The sequence below is a fragment of the Oncorhynchus masou genome, chromosome 15 (assembly GCF_036934945.1).
Source record: "Oncorhynchus masou masou isolate Uvic2021 chromosome 15, UVic_Omas_1.1, whole genome shotgun sequence".
NCBI lineage: Eukaryota > Metazoa > Chordata > Actinopteri > Salmoniformes > Salmonidae > Oncorhynchus > Oncorhynchus masou.
Genome location: NC_088226.1, coordinates 9,405,980 through 9,419,597, shown reverse-complemented (window position 1 = coordinate 9,419,597; position 13,618 = coordinate 9,405,980). Strand labels below are relative to the sequence as shown.

Genomic DNA, 13,618 nt, shown 5'->3' with positions numbered 1-13,618 from the left:
AATCCCCCTTGAGCAGGAGGTGTGTGTGTGTGTGTGTGTGTGTGTGTGTGTGTGTGTGTGTGTGTGTGTGTGTGTGTGTGTGTGTGTGTGTGTGTGTGTGTGTGTGTGTGTGTGTGTGTGTGTGTGTGTGTGTGTGTGTGTGTGTGTGTGTGTGTGTGTGTGTGTGTGTGTGTGTGTGTGTGTGTGTGCGTGCGTGTGTTGGCTGCGGAGGGGAGGGGAAACTTCCGTTACTGTATCTTTATGTGTACTTGTCTGGCAAGGCCATTCTTAACCCATAATCTCTTAAATTGCAGATGAATAGTCTCCTAATCTCTAGTCTCAAAGAAGTGATATGAAAGGCAGATCTAAGTAGAGTGACCTGGTTCAGATTTCACACTAATCCCTTACAGAGAGAGAAGAAACGGAGGGAGACGGTGCTGGTGGCGGACAGTGGTGTGGAAGGATGACGACGCCAACAGGACATCTCCTAAACCACGTCATACTTGTCCCAGGTTAATCACTGGAGTAGGATTACATACCATTTGGCATATGGGTTCTTACTGCACATCAAGACATATCTCATGGGTAGGGTTCGGTTGCGATGTGTTTCTTGTTGTCATTATCATTTTTTGTTGTATTTATTGATGACAAACCAATGGGATGTAGGCCTACAGTGAAACTAATAAAACAAGAGAAGAATAAAGGTGGACCCAACCACAAGTTTCTTGTTTTCTCAAACGCTATAGTTAAAGCCCATACCCCATCCTAAGTGAAAATAAAACATGCTATTCTAATACCAGACGCAGGGTTTGGCATTGTATAACTGAATTATAAAACATGAAGTGGCTAATAAGAGCCTGTTACAGCAGTACTTAATGTTGGCAGGTACAGAAGGAATGAGTTTGTCTATGTTGATCTTTATTTTCTCTGGCTTTGGTACATTTCCTGAATCCATTCAGATGCAAAACTTTGTCTGGTCAAATTAGATTATGATCATAATAAACTATTTGAATCTTGTCAGTTCCCCGAACAAGCCAGAAATTCAGTTGATCAATCCAATCCAGTCTGGGCTCTCAGAGATTTCACTAAGAAGGTCTACTGATATCATTTTTACAATGCAACAAGTGGAACAATTAAAAAAAAAAATATTCCATGAGCCACTGTGTCAAAGAAACATGACCAAATGACATCTGACAGTCTAGAAATTCCCATCACCCTTCATTTGTAGCAGATCAATTCCTGTCTCCCTGCGTGTCAATCATGTTGAACGATCTGGAACCTTCTCTGTCTGTTTACAGCTAGGGTAGAGTACCCTAATTAGGGTCAGTCAACAACAGCCCCCTACTAAGTAGTGATTGATTAACCCCAGTCAGCACAACCATTGCATGCATATGGCTTCAAATGATGGCTGTGTGTTTAAACAAGGAAAGTGTTACATAATGAAGGGCAAAGTAGATCAAAGTCATTATTTTTGCAGCTAAATAGGATGAATTCTCTGCTTTGTTAATTTTATTACTCTTTCCATTGTACTATTATTTTAATCTGTATAAATGTTGTTTTAGAAACGTGCTGAAAATTCTAATTATATGGGAAACCTAAGGTGGTGTTGGCTTTGTACTTGGAAAAAGATAATAACTTGTTTCATCGTTGCTAAATCCCAGTTTTTAGAACACAGATGCAGAAAGACAAGCGGGCTTTACCAGTAAGGATCGCCTGGCCACACAGAGTTAACTAGGATTATCCGTTTCATTACAACATCAACTTTCCTCTAATTTTCATAAACTTCTGCTCCCTGTGTTTATTTATATATCCCTCTCTTTCCCCCTCTCCTGTTTATTGCTCTGGTGTGCTGTAGGCTACTCGACAGATCCATCCTTTATCGACATTTTCCTCTGTACACATTTACTGTAGCTTTGACATTTGGATGTCATCCATTATTGTGAATGGGTCTGTAAACCCTGGGTTAATTCACTCTCAGTTTGTGAACAAAACATTGTGATGACCTCGAACACAGACTAAATGAGCCTAGAGAGGAGCAGGTCTTACTGCCATAACAGCAGGTGACTATGACTGATTCCTAGAGTTGAAATAAGATTGAACTGTATAATAAAGCTGCTGTTTGCTCTATATCCCTACACAGCAGTTTCCTTGCAGTGTATGATCATGGACTGGGTGACGCAGTGCCTCATTGAGCTCTAGATTGATGGAAGGACACACTTTAATGGGGAATGGTAGTGTATAAGTGTCTCATGCAAATGTCTTGAGCAGGTATTATTGTCAAATACTTAGTAGGAGATATCCAAATAACCAAGTTCACAATTATAAATTCAAATATTGCTCTGACCAGTTTAAATGTATCTTTGATAATTATTAATCTAGTTATTTAAAAAAAAAATCTTGGTTTAAACCAAGGTTACGCATCTTGTCAATAGTAGCATACCCAGGTGAGACCGGACAGCTGTTCCAGGAACCATGAAATAGAAGAGCCATTTGATTCTCACTGGTTTCAGAACAAGCCTTCATTATTTGTAGATTATCTTTTTGAAAATACATTTTAAAGACTGTGAAAATGGAATAGTAATACATTTTAAAGACTGTGAAAATGGAATAGTAATACATTTTAAAGACTGTGAAAATGGAATAGTAATACATTTTAAAGACTGTGAAAATGGAATAGTAATACATTTTAAAGACTGTGAAAATGGAATAGTAATACATTTTCACTTGGCGAAGTCTGTGAGTCCTGTTTCCCACCACAAACGTCTTGACATTGTAATGTGTATTGGACACTGGGGACCTTTACGCATTTTAGGTTATGATTTAGGAAAATTGATAAATAGGCCAGGCTTACCTTAAAAACAACAAGTTATTTTGTTGTGCAGCTTGCTTGTTGTTTCGATCCACTTCTGAATTATAACCTCACTTCTGAATAGTCCACGCACTCTTTGGAAGGAAGGACGTGTAACCCCAGGAGTCTCTGTTGTACGCCTTGCCTTTCGGCAATAGTCCTATTCTGTTCTGTTTCCACTCTCTTATTCCTTTAACATTAATCACACATTTTTGCATATCTTTATTGTTTTTTCCCCTTTTGTTTTTGAATCCTTTGTTGTCCTCTGCCACCTTCTAACTGTCTCCTGTAATCCGGTCAGTGCTCGCTCTCCTCCACAGACTCGTGCACTGGAGTCTCCAAATGCTGTGCCAATTTACTCTGTGCAAAGTGTGTGGGTTCCAGGGGGTGCTTGTCAGTTTGATTATGCCTCCCTCACGTCTTCATGTATATGTGTAGGCGTTAAATGATGCGCCCCCTTCTCATTTTACTGGTTGACTGCATCTCAAATCTATGTCTCATTGGAATAGTTGTGGTGAGATGAACATGAAGTAGTTGTAAGAATGGGTATCAAAGTTGTTATAACCTTGTTAATACACTACCAAGTCACTTGGACTGAATTTTGCGTACTGAACTCTGTATAGAATAAACCATAATTTCAGTTCCTTGAAATCTTTACCCACTCACCATGGCTCTCAGGCTGGTTTCTAGCCCACTATCTCTGCTAGTGCAGTCAGTCTCACTGTCAATGCATGTTAGTCTCCAACCACAGTCGTACACTCCCCTAAGGCACTCTGCCAGACCTAGTGCACTTGGTGTGGTAATCTTCAGTCCTTCACATAACAGGGCACTTTATAAAGTGTAGGATTGTAAAGTTGTTCTCTTTTTCTCTTGATTTTGCACGTTATTTATGAGAACAGATATTTATGAGGACAGTGTATATGGGATTTGTCTGAACTTCATCCATTGATATGACCTAATGGTCCGTGTGAAATCGGAAGTTGCGCTGAACTCTCATCATAACTTGACATGTTGTTGCTGTAATGTTGAAAATAAATTGCAGATAATTAACCTAAATGGAAACAACCCAGAACCGTATGCCAGTGCAGTATTCCTGATCTTGGGTATGGATGGAGCACAATTGTTTCTATGGAAACCATTTCCTTTTACAATCTTCTCTCTCCCTTTTCTCTGCTCCTAAATTATAGAGCAGAGGGGGCTTCTTTTCAATGCGCTCTCCTCCTCAATAGGAAGGTGGGAGTATATCTGTCCATATGACAGGCTCATAGAAGAGTAGTGAGGGGGTGGACTGAGATAGGTACCAAGAACAGACTGACGAGTGGCTGAGGGTAGATGGAGAATGGATGTTACGGGGCGAAAGGAGCTTGGAGAAATGGTACTATAGTATGAGCATTTGAGGTGTGTTAATGAAATCCAGATACAAAATATTTCTCCTGACATGTCGCTGGCCACTGACTCAGCTGACCTGTACACTGTAATGAAGGAAGGCGTGGCTATCAAAACGTTATGGAGACTAATCTGACACCCAGGGCTGATTACTGGCTAATAATACACATACAGAAGAGTCATTTTGTGGTCATCTTCTACTTCTACTGTAGCCTGTCTGGTCACTCTGTCTGACCCTTTATACTGTCCTCTTGGCAGCCAGAGACCATGACAGTTGTATAATGGTAAAAAAAGTCACATCTAAATCAATTTAAAGTGGTTTTTCTATTTTTTTTTAGATTAGCATTAGATATAGATTTATGTTATCTCTAATGTTGATCCATTCATATACCTTTATATTATCTCTAATGTTAATCCCATCATATACCTTTATATTATCTCTAATGTTGATCCTTTCATACACCTTCATATTATCTCTAATGTCGATCCATTCATATTCCTTTATATTATCTCTAATGTTAATCCCATCATATACCTTTATATTATCTCTAATGTTGATCCTTTCATACACCTTCATATTATCTCTAATGTTGATCCATTCATATACCTTTATATTATCTCTAATATTAATCCCATCATATCCCTTTATACTATCTCTAATGTTGATCCTTTCATACACCTTCATATTATATCTAATGTTGATCCATTCATATACCTTTATATTATCTCTAATGTTAATCCCATCATATACCTTTATATTATCTCTAATGTTGATCCTTTCATACACCTTTATATTATCTCTAATGTTAATCCCATCATATACCTTTATATTATCTCTAATGTTGATCCTTTCATACACCTTCATATTATCTCTAATGTTGATCCATTCATATACCTTTATATTATCTCTAATATTAATCCCATCATATCCCTTTATATTATCTCGAATGTTGATCCTTTCATACACCTTCATATTATCTCTAATGTTGATCCATTCATATACCTTTATATTATCTCTAATGTTAATCCCATCATATACCTTTATATTATCTCTAATGTTGATCCTTTCATACATCTTCATATTATCTCTAATGTTGATCCATTCATATACCTTTATATTATCTCTAATATTAATCCCATCATATCCCTTTATATTATCTCTAATGTTAATCCCATCATATACCTTTATATTATCTCTAATGTCGATCCCTTCATACTTGTAATAGGACAGTTGGACATGTTTATGAACAGGTCATATACTGTATGCTCAATGTCGATCTTTACAACAAACATAAGAAAGTAATAACTCAGAAATACCAGAGCAACATATTTGGCAAATAAGTAATGTCATTGAAGAATACTGTCTTTATGACGATATAGACCCTAGAACACACAACTAACTATACACTCACAATTGTCCCTTTGAAACAGACAGAAATGTTTTTGCTCTGCTATTACTTCAGGACTTAGCACTTAGATCCTCAGGAGAGGTTTTTCCACTCGGTACAGGGGAATGATGGAGGGCAATGACTTGCAACAGACGGAGAGACAGAGGGAGTGGATTATAATCACACTGCTGGACACAGGAACAATAATTTAGGAGCAGGGGACCAGGAAGGGAGGGTGAGGGGTGCCAAGCAAGAAGAGGGTGGTGATTAGTTTTGACGATGATTCAGATATTTAAGAGGATTGTAGGGTAGGCAGGGAGGTGGAGGAGATAAATATAGAGGGATGAAGAGTTGAACCAGGGAGATGGAGATAGTGAGTAGTTCAAAGCACTACACAAAACATGGAAACAAAATGATAAGCTCTCACTTGTCATTATGTGTCATAAACAGTTGAAAGCTCAAAAGAAAAGGTTAAACATTGTCAGGACTCTGCAAACCAAAAAAAACTTGTGTTTTGTATAGAAGTATAACAAAAAAGTTTTAAAAATGGAAGACAAAGTACACTACATGACCAAAAGTATGTGGACACCTGCTTGTCGAACATTTGTTTCTAAAATCATGGGCATTAATATGGAGTTGTTTCCCGCTTTGCTGCTATAACAGCCTCCACTCTTATGGGAAGGCTTTCCACTAGATGTTGGAACATTGTTGCGGGGACTTGCTTCCATTCAGCCACAAGAGCATTAGTGAGGTCGGGCACTGATGTTGGACGATTAGGCCTGTCTTGCAGTTGGCACTCCAATTCATCCCAAAGGTGTTCGATGGGGTTGAGGTCAACCGATTAATCAGAATGGCCGATTAATTAGGGACAATTTCAAGTTTAATCAGCATTTTTGAACACCGATTATGGCCGATTACATTGCACTCCAGGAGGAGACTGAGTGGCAAGTTTACCTGTTATGCGAGTGCAGTAAGGAGCCACGGTAAGGTGCTAGCTAGCATTAAACTTATCTTATAAAAAACAATCAATCTTAACATAATCACTAGTTAACTACACATGGTTGATGATATTACTAGTTTATCTAATTGTCCTGCGTTGCATATAATCGATGCAGTGCCTGTTAATTTATCATTGAATCACAGCCTACTTCGCCAAATGGGTGATTTAACAAGCGCATTCGTGAAAAAAGCACTGTCGTTGCGCCAATGTGTACCTAACCATAAACATCAATGCCTTTCTTAAAATCAATACACAAGTATATATTTTTAAACTTGCATATTTAGTTAATATTGCCTGCTAACATGAATTTATTTTAACTAGGGAAATTGTGTCACTTGTCTTGCGTTCTGTGCAAGCAGAGTCAGGGTATATGCAGCAGTTTGGGCCGCCTGGCTCGTTCCGAACTGTGTGAAGACCATTTCTTCCTAACAACGACGTAATTAATTTGCCAGAATTGTATAGAATTATGACATACCATTGAAGGTTGTGCAATGTAACAGCAACATTTAGACTTAGGGATGCCACCCGTTAGATAAAATACGTAACGGTTCCGTATTTTACTGAAAGAATAAACGGTTTGTTTTCAAAATGATAGTTTCCGGATTTGACCATATTAATGCCTAAGGCTTGTTTTTCTGTGTGTTATCATATTATAATTAAGTCTATGATTTGATGGAGCAGTCTGACTGAGCGGTGGTAGGCAGCAGCAGGCTCGTAAGCATTGATTCAAACAGCACTGCCCTGCCCCGGATCATTGCTGTAAACTCTGGACCTTGGCACCGGTTCACCGCTGCTACCGATTGGCTATAGTGGCTAACGCCACTGCTACGAAGCTAGCACCAGTTAGCCGTGAGCCAGGCGCATCTCTCGGCTAGCAAACTAAATTCTACAATACCTCTTTCGCCATCTGGCTTGGATTCTCTGTCGACACGGCGCCCCGCCGCACCACCACGACTGTTCTGCCGACGAATACTCCATCCGCTGTGCCTTCATCCGACCTCCGTTGGAGCAGACACTACTAACTTTAAACGCCGTGTCGCCCGAGTGCTAATGTAGTGGCGGCTCCCCTGTTCCATCTACTGCTGCCCTCTGGACACTATGATCACTTGGCCACATAGCTGATGCCTGCTGGACTGTCCATTAATCACGGTACTCCATTCTGTTTATTTTTTATCTGTCGGCCCCAGCCGCGAACTCAGGCTCTGTGTGTAGTTAATCCGACCCTCTCTGCCTAGTCATCGCAATTTTACCTGCTGTTGTTGTATTAGCTGATTAGCTGTTGTTGTCTCACCTGTTGTTTTAGCTAGCTCTCCCAATCAACACCTGCGATTACTTTATGCCTCGTTGTATGTCTCTTTCAAATGTCAATATGCCTTGTATACTGTTGTTCAGGTTAGTTATCATTGTTTTAGTTTACAATGGACCCCCTAGTTCCACTCTTCATACCTCTGATACCTCCTTTGTCCCACCTCCAACACACGCGGTGACCTCACCCATTACAACCAGCATGTCCAGAGATACAACCTCTCTTATCATCACCCAGTGCCTGGGCTTACCTCCGCTGTACCCGCACCCCACCATACCCCTGTCTGCGCATTATGCCCTAAATATATTCTACCATGCCCAGAAATCTGCTCATTTTATTCTTTGTCCCCAACGCTCTAGGCGACCAGTTTTGATAGCCTTTAGCCGCACTCTCATTCTACTCCTCCTTTGTTCCGTGGGTGATGTGGAGGTAAACCCAGGCCCTGCATGTCCCCAGGCACCCTCATTTGTTGACTTCTGTGATCGAAAAAACCTTGGTTTCATGCATGTCAACATCAGAAGCCTCCTCCCTAAGTTTGTTTTTCTCACTGCTTTAGCACACTCTGCCAACCCTGATGTCCTTGACGTGTCTGAATCCTGGCTTAGGAAGGCAACCAAAAATTCTGAGATTTCCATACCCAACTATAACATTTTCCGTCAAGATAGAACTGCCAAAGGGGGCGGAGTTGCAGTCTACTGCAGAGATAGCCTGCAAAGTAATATCATACTTTCCAGGTCCATACCCAAACAGTTCGAACTATTAATTAAAAAAATTACTCTCTCCAGAAATAAGTCTCTCACTGTTGCCGCCTGCTACTGACCCCCCTCAGCTCCCAGCTGTGCCCTGGACACCATTTGTGAATTGATCGCCCCCCCATCTAGCTTCAGAGTTTGTTCTGTTAGGTGACCTAAACTGGGATATGCTTAACACCCCGGCAGTCCTACAATCTAAGCTAGATGTCCTCAATCTCACACAAATCATCAAGGAACCCACCAGGTACAACCCTAAATCTGTAAACAATGGCACCCTCATAGACGTTATCCTGACCAACTGGCCCTCCAAATACACCTCCGCTGTCTTCAATCAGGATCTCAGCGATCACTGCCTCATTGGCTGCATCCACTACGGGTCCGCAGTCAAACGACCACCCCTCATCACTGTTAAACGCTTCTTAAAACACTTCTGCGAGCAGGCCTTTCTAATCGACCTGGCCCGGGTATCCTGGAAGGATGTTGACCTCATCCCGTCAGTTGAGGATGCCTGGTCATTCTTTAAAAGTAACTTCCTCACCATCTTAGATAAGCATGCTCCGTTCAAAAAATGCAGAACTAAGAACAGATATAGCCCTTGGTTCACTCCAGACCTGACTGCCCTCGACCAGCATAAAAAAATCCTGTGGCGGACTGCAATAGCGTATAGTCCCTGCGATATGCAACTGTTCAGGGAAGTCAGGAACCAATACACACAGTCAGTCAGGAAAGCAAAGGCCAGCTTTTTCAAGCAGAAATTTGCATCCTGTAGCTCTAACTCAAAAAAGTTGGAGAACAAGAGCACCACCTCCCAGCTGCCCACTGCACTGAGGCTAAGTAACACGGTCACTACTGATAAATCCATGATAATCGATAACTTCAACAAGCATTTCTCAACGGCTGGTCATGCCTTCCTCCTGGCTACTCCTAACCTCTGCCAACAGCTCCCCCCCCCCCCCCGCAGCTACTCGCCCAAGCCTCCCCAGCTTCTCCTTTACCCAAATCCAGATAGCAGATGTTCTGAAAGAGCTGCAAAACATGGACCCGTACAAATCAGATGGTCTTGACAATCGGGACCCTTTATTTCTGAAACTATCCGCCGCCATTGTCGCAACCCCTATTACCAGCCTGTTCAACCTCTCTATCATATTGTCTGAGATCCCCAAGGATAGGAAAGCTGCCGCAGTCATCCCCCTCTTCAAAGGGGGGGACACCCTGGACCCAAACTGCTACAGACCTATATCCATCCTGCCCTGCCTATCTAAGGTCTTCGAAAGCCTAGTTAACAAACAGAGCACTGACCATCTCGAATCCCACCGTACCTTCTCTACTGTGCAATCTGGTTTCCGAGTCGGTCACAGATGCACCTCAGCCACGCTCAAAGTAAAAAACAATTTCATAACCGCCATCGATAAAAGACCAAGGCTTTCGACTCTGTCAATCACCATATTCTTATCGGCAGACTCAGTAGCCTCGGTTTTTCTAATGACTGCCTTGCCTGGTTCACCAACTACTTTGCAGACAGAGTTCAGTGTGTCAAATCGGAGGACATGTTGTCCGGTTCTCTGGCAGTCTCTATGGGGGTGCCACAGGGTTCAATTCTCAGGCCGACTCTTTTCTCTGTATATATCAATGATGTTGCTCTTGCTGCGGGCAATTCCCTGATCCACCTCTACGCAGACGACACCATTCTGTATGCTTCTGGCCTTTCCTTGGACACTGTGCTATCTAACCTCCAAACGAGCTTCAATGGCATACAACTCTCCTTCCATGGCTTCCAACTGCTCTTAAAGGCTAGTAAAACCAAATGCATGCTTTTCAACCGTTCGCTGCCTGCACCCGCACCCGCATGCCCGACTAGCATCACCACCCTGGATGGTTCCAACCTAGAATATGTGGACATCTATAAGTACCTAGGTGTCTGGCTAGACTGTAAACTCTCCTTCCAGACTCATATTAAACATCTCCAATCCAAAATTTAATTTAGAATCGGTTTCCTATTTCGCAACAAAGCCACCTTCACTCACGCTGCCTAACATACCCTTGTAAAACTGACTATCCTACCGATCCTCGACTTCGGCGATGTAACTTACAAAATATCCTCCAACACTCTACTCAGCAAACTGGATGCAGTCTATCTCAGTGCCATCCGTTTTGTCACCAAAGCCCCATATGCCACCCACCACTGCGACCTGTATGCTCTCGTCGGCTGGCCCTCGCTACAGACCCATTGGCTCCAGGTCGTCTATAAGTAGGTAAAGTAGGTAAAGCTAGGTAAAGCTCTACCTTATCTCAGCTCACTGGTCACCATAACAACACCCACCCGTAGCACGCTCTCCAGCAGGTATATCTCACTGGTCATCCCCAAAGCCAAGACCTTTCCTTCCAGTTCTCTGCTGCCAATGACTGGAACGAATTGCAAAAATCGCTGAAGCTCACTAACTTTAAACATCAGCTATCTGAGCAGCTAACCGATCGCTACAGCTATACAGAGCCCATCTGTAAATAGCCCATCCAATCTACCTTGTGTTTGTGCATGTGTACCACGTAGTTACGTTTAGTTGTTTGTTTATTGATATATTTTGTTTTGTTTAAGTTTCTCATTAAATTAAATATATGGAACTCAACATCCGCTGCACCTTGGTCCCGTTCTTACAACAGCCATGACAGAATATCCCACCAAAAGAGGACCAAGCAACGTATCCATGAGATAAAGGAGTTTTGGACATGGGAAGAAGTGATGGGTGGATGCGAGACCCTTCCTTGGTGGCAGATGGAAGGTAATATTGGAGTGCCAGAGCCTGTGTGGGATTAGGAGGAGGAATTCGATGAAAGACTCCGGAGAAAGGTGGTAGCGATGAGAATGCTGCAGCACACTCGTCCTGAAGTGCGTGTCCCCAGTCCGGTACGTCCTGCACCGGCTCCACGCACTAGGCCTCCAGTGCTAATTCACAGTCTAGAGCTTCCGGCGACAGTTCCCAGTCCAGAGCTTCCGGCGACTGTTCCCAGTCCAGAGCTTCCGGCGACGGTCTACGGTCCGGGACCTCCGGCGACGGTCCATGGTCCGGAACCTCCTGCGACGGTCCACGGTCCGGAGCTTCCAGGAAAGGTGTCCAGTCCAGCTCCAGGGCAGGAGCCTTCCTCTGCGCCGGTGCCCAGTCCAGGCACGGTGTCCAGCTCCATGGCCGGAGCCTTCCTCTGCACCGGTGCCCAGTCCAGGCACGGCGGCAAGCCCAGCTCCATGCTAGGAGCCTTCTTCTGCGCCGATGCCCAGCCAAGGCACCGTGTCCAACCCAGCTCCAGGGCCAGAGCCCTCCTCTGCGCCGGTGCCCAGTCCAGGCACGGCATTCAGCCCAGCGCCATTGTCGGATCTGGGGTCTGGGGGGGGGCTACGACCCGCACCGGAGCCGCCACCAACACTAGTCACCCCCCCCTAACCCCCATTTGGTTTCAGGTTTTGCGGCCTCAGTCCGCACCTTTGGAGGGGGAGGGGGGGGGGTTTACTGTCACGCCATGTAGAGTAAGTCAGGGCGTGACTAAGAGGTATTCTAGTTTATAATTTCTATGTTGTCTTCTAGTTTATATTTTCTATATTGGTGTTTTGTATGATTCCCAATTAGAGGCATCTGGTAATCGTTGTCTCTAATTGGGGATCATATTTAAGTAGCTATTTTTCCCACCTGTGTTTGTGGGATATTGTTTTGTGTTTGTGCACCACATAGTCATGTTTAGTTGTTTGTTAATTGATATTGTAATGACCTGACTAGATCATAAAGGAACAATTGTCCAGACTGAGGCCTGAGTTTACGAATTGACGGTTTATTAACCCAACTTTACACAGGCTACTGTTTGGCCGTAGCCCACCTCAAATAAATGAAAGATACCCCACAAACCAAACGTGAGCTTCTCTTGTGAAGGCCAGACGTAAGAGAGAGAACAATGGCTAAACCTGATCTTAAATGCCAATGCTCCATCCCCCTCCACCAACCCCCAGGATGCCCGGCATCAGAACATTCCAGGCATTCCCGTGATTGGCAGATAGCAGGTTGATTGGCATGTCGGACCCCGCAAACACTGGTAAGTACAACACAACCCACTAATAGCCTAACACATAATACACAGCTGTCTGTGTGGGTCGCTACAATATATTTTTTTTGATTTAAGTTTCTCTTTGAATTAAATATGTGGAACTTAACATCCGTTGCGCGTTGGTCCCGTTCTTACGACAGCCGTGACAGTGTAACTCTATGTTTGTGTTGCACTGCTTTGCTTTATCTTGGCCAGGTTGCAGTTGTAAATGAGAACTTGTTCTCAAGTGGCCTACCTGGTTAAATAAAGGTGAAATAAAAAAATATATAAAAAAACTTTGCTGTAGGCTACTATTTACTAGTTTAAAAAAAATCATGCATGTCATATAAAATATATTCACCCCACCCAGTACTGTAATGAAAACCAGAAAGCATGTAGTCCTTGGCTCAGACAGTGTAGTAATGTGGGCTCAATAGCATGCCATTCCTGTGCAAGATCTTGAGAATCAGCTGTACATGTGATGGAAGAATGCAGAGGGTTGCAATTCCATTGAATTGGGGATAGTTTAACCAAAATATGTCACAAGACCTATAATTGCCTTATGTGTATCCCACAAAAAAGGTTCACTGTTATAAGCTAACTTTTTTGATGAATTTTAGCAAAATTCCCGGGTTTAACTTCCCATGGAAAATTTCCTGAAATTTACCCGAAGGTTTACGACCGTTTGCAACCCAAGTTAGGACAGTAGGCTAAACTATATGCCAGGCTTCTTCTTAACTGGTGAACAAGACTATTAAACCAAAAACATAATGGTAACCGCAGCCAACACTTTAAAGTATGAACTACTTTCATTGAATTAACTACTTAAATTGAAGCAGATGGGGTACCTTATATAAACATGAATTTCCCAAGCATTTAGGCCTACAATCATGA

General features: G+C 42.7%; 1 long non-coding RNA gene across 1 annotated transcript in view; it reads left to right on the top strand.

Moving 5' to 3' along the window:
- The window catches only part of LOC135555542 (uncharacterized), a 52,214-nt gene extending 49,089 nt beyond the window's left edge, over positions 1 to 3,125 (top strand). The window contains exon 3 of the long non-coding RNA XR_010457881.1: positions 390 to 3,125. This is a non-coding gene — a long non-coding RNA (uncharacterized LOC135555542). The remainder of the gene's footprint in view (positions 1 to 389) is intronic.
- Positions 3,126 to 13,618: the final 10,493 nt, after the last annotated feature.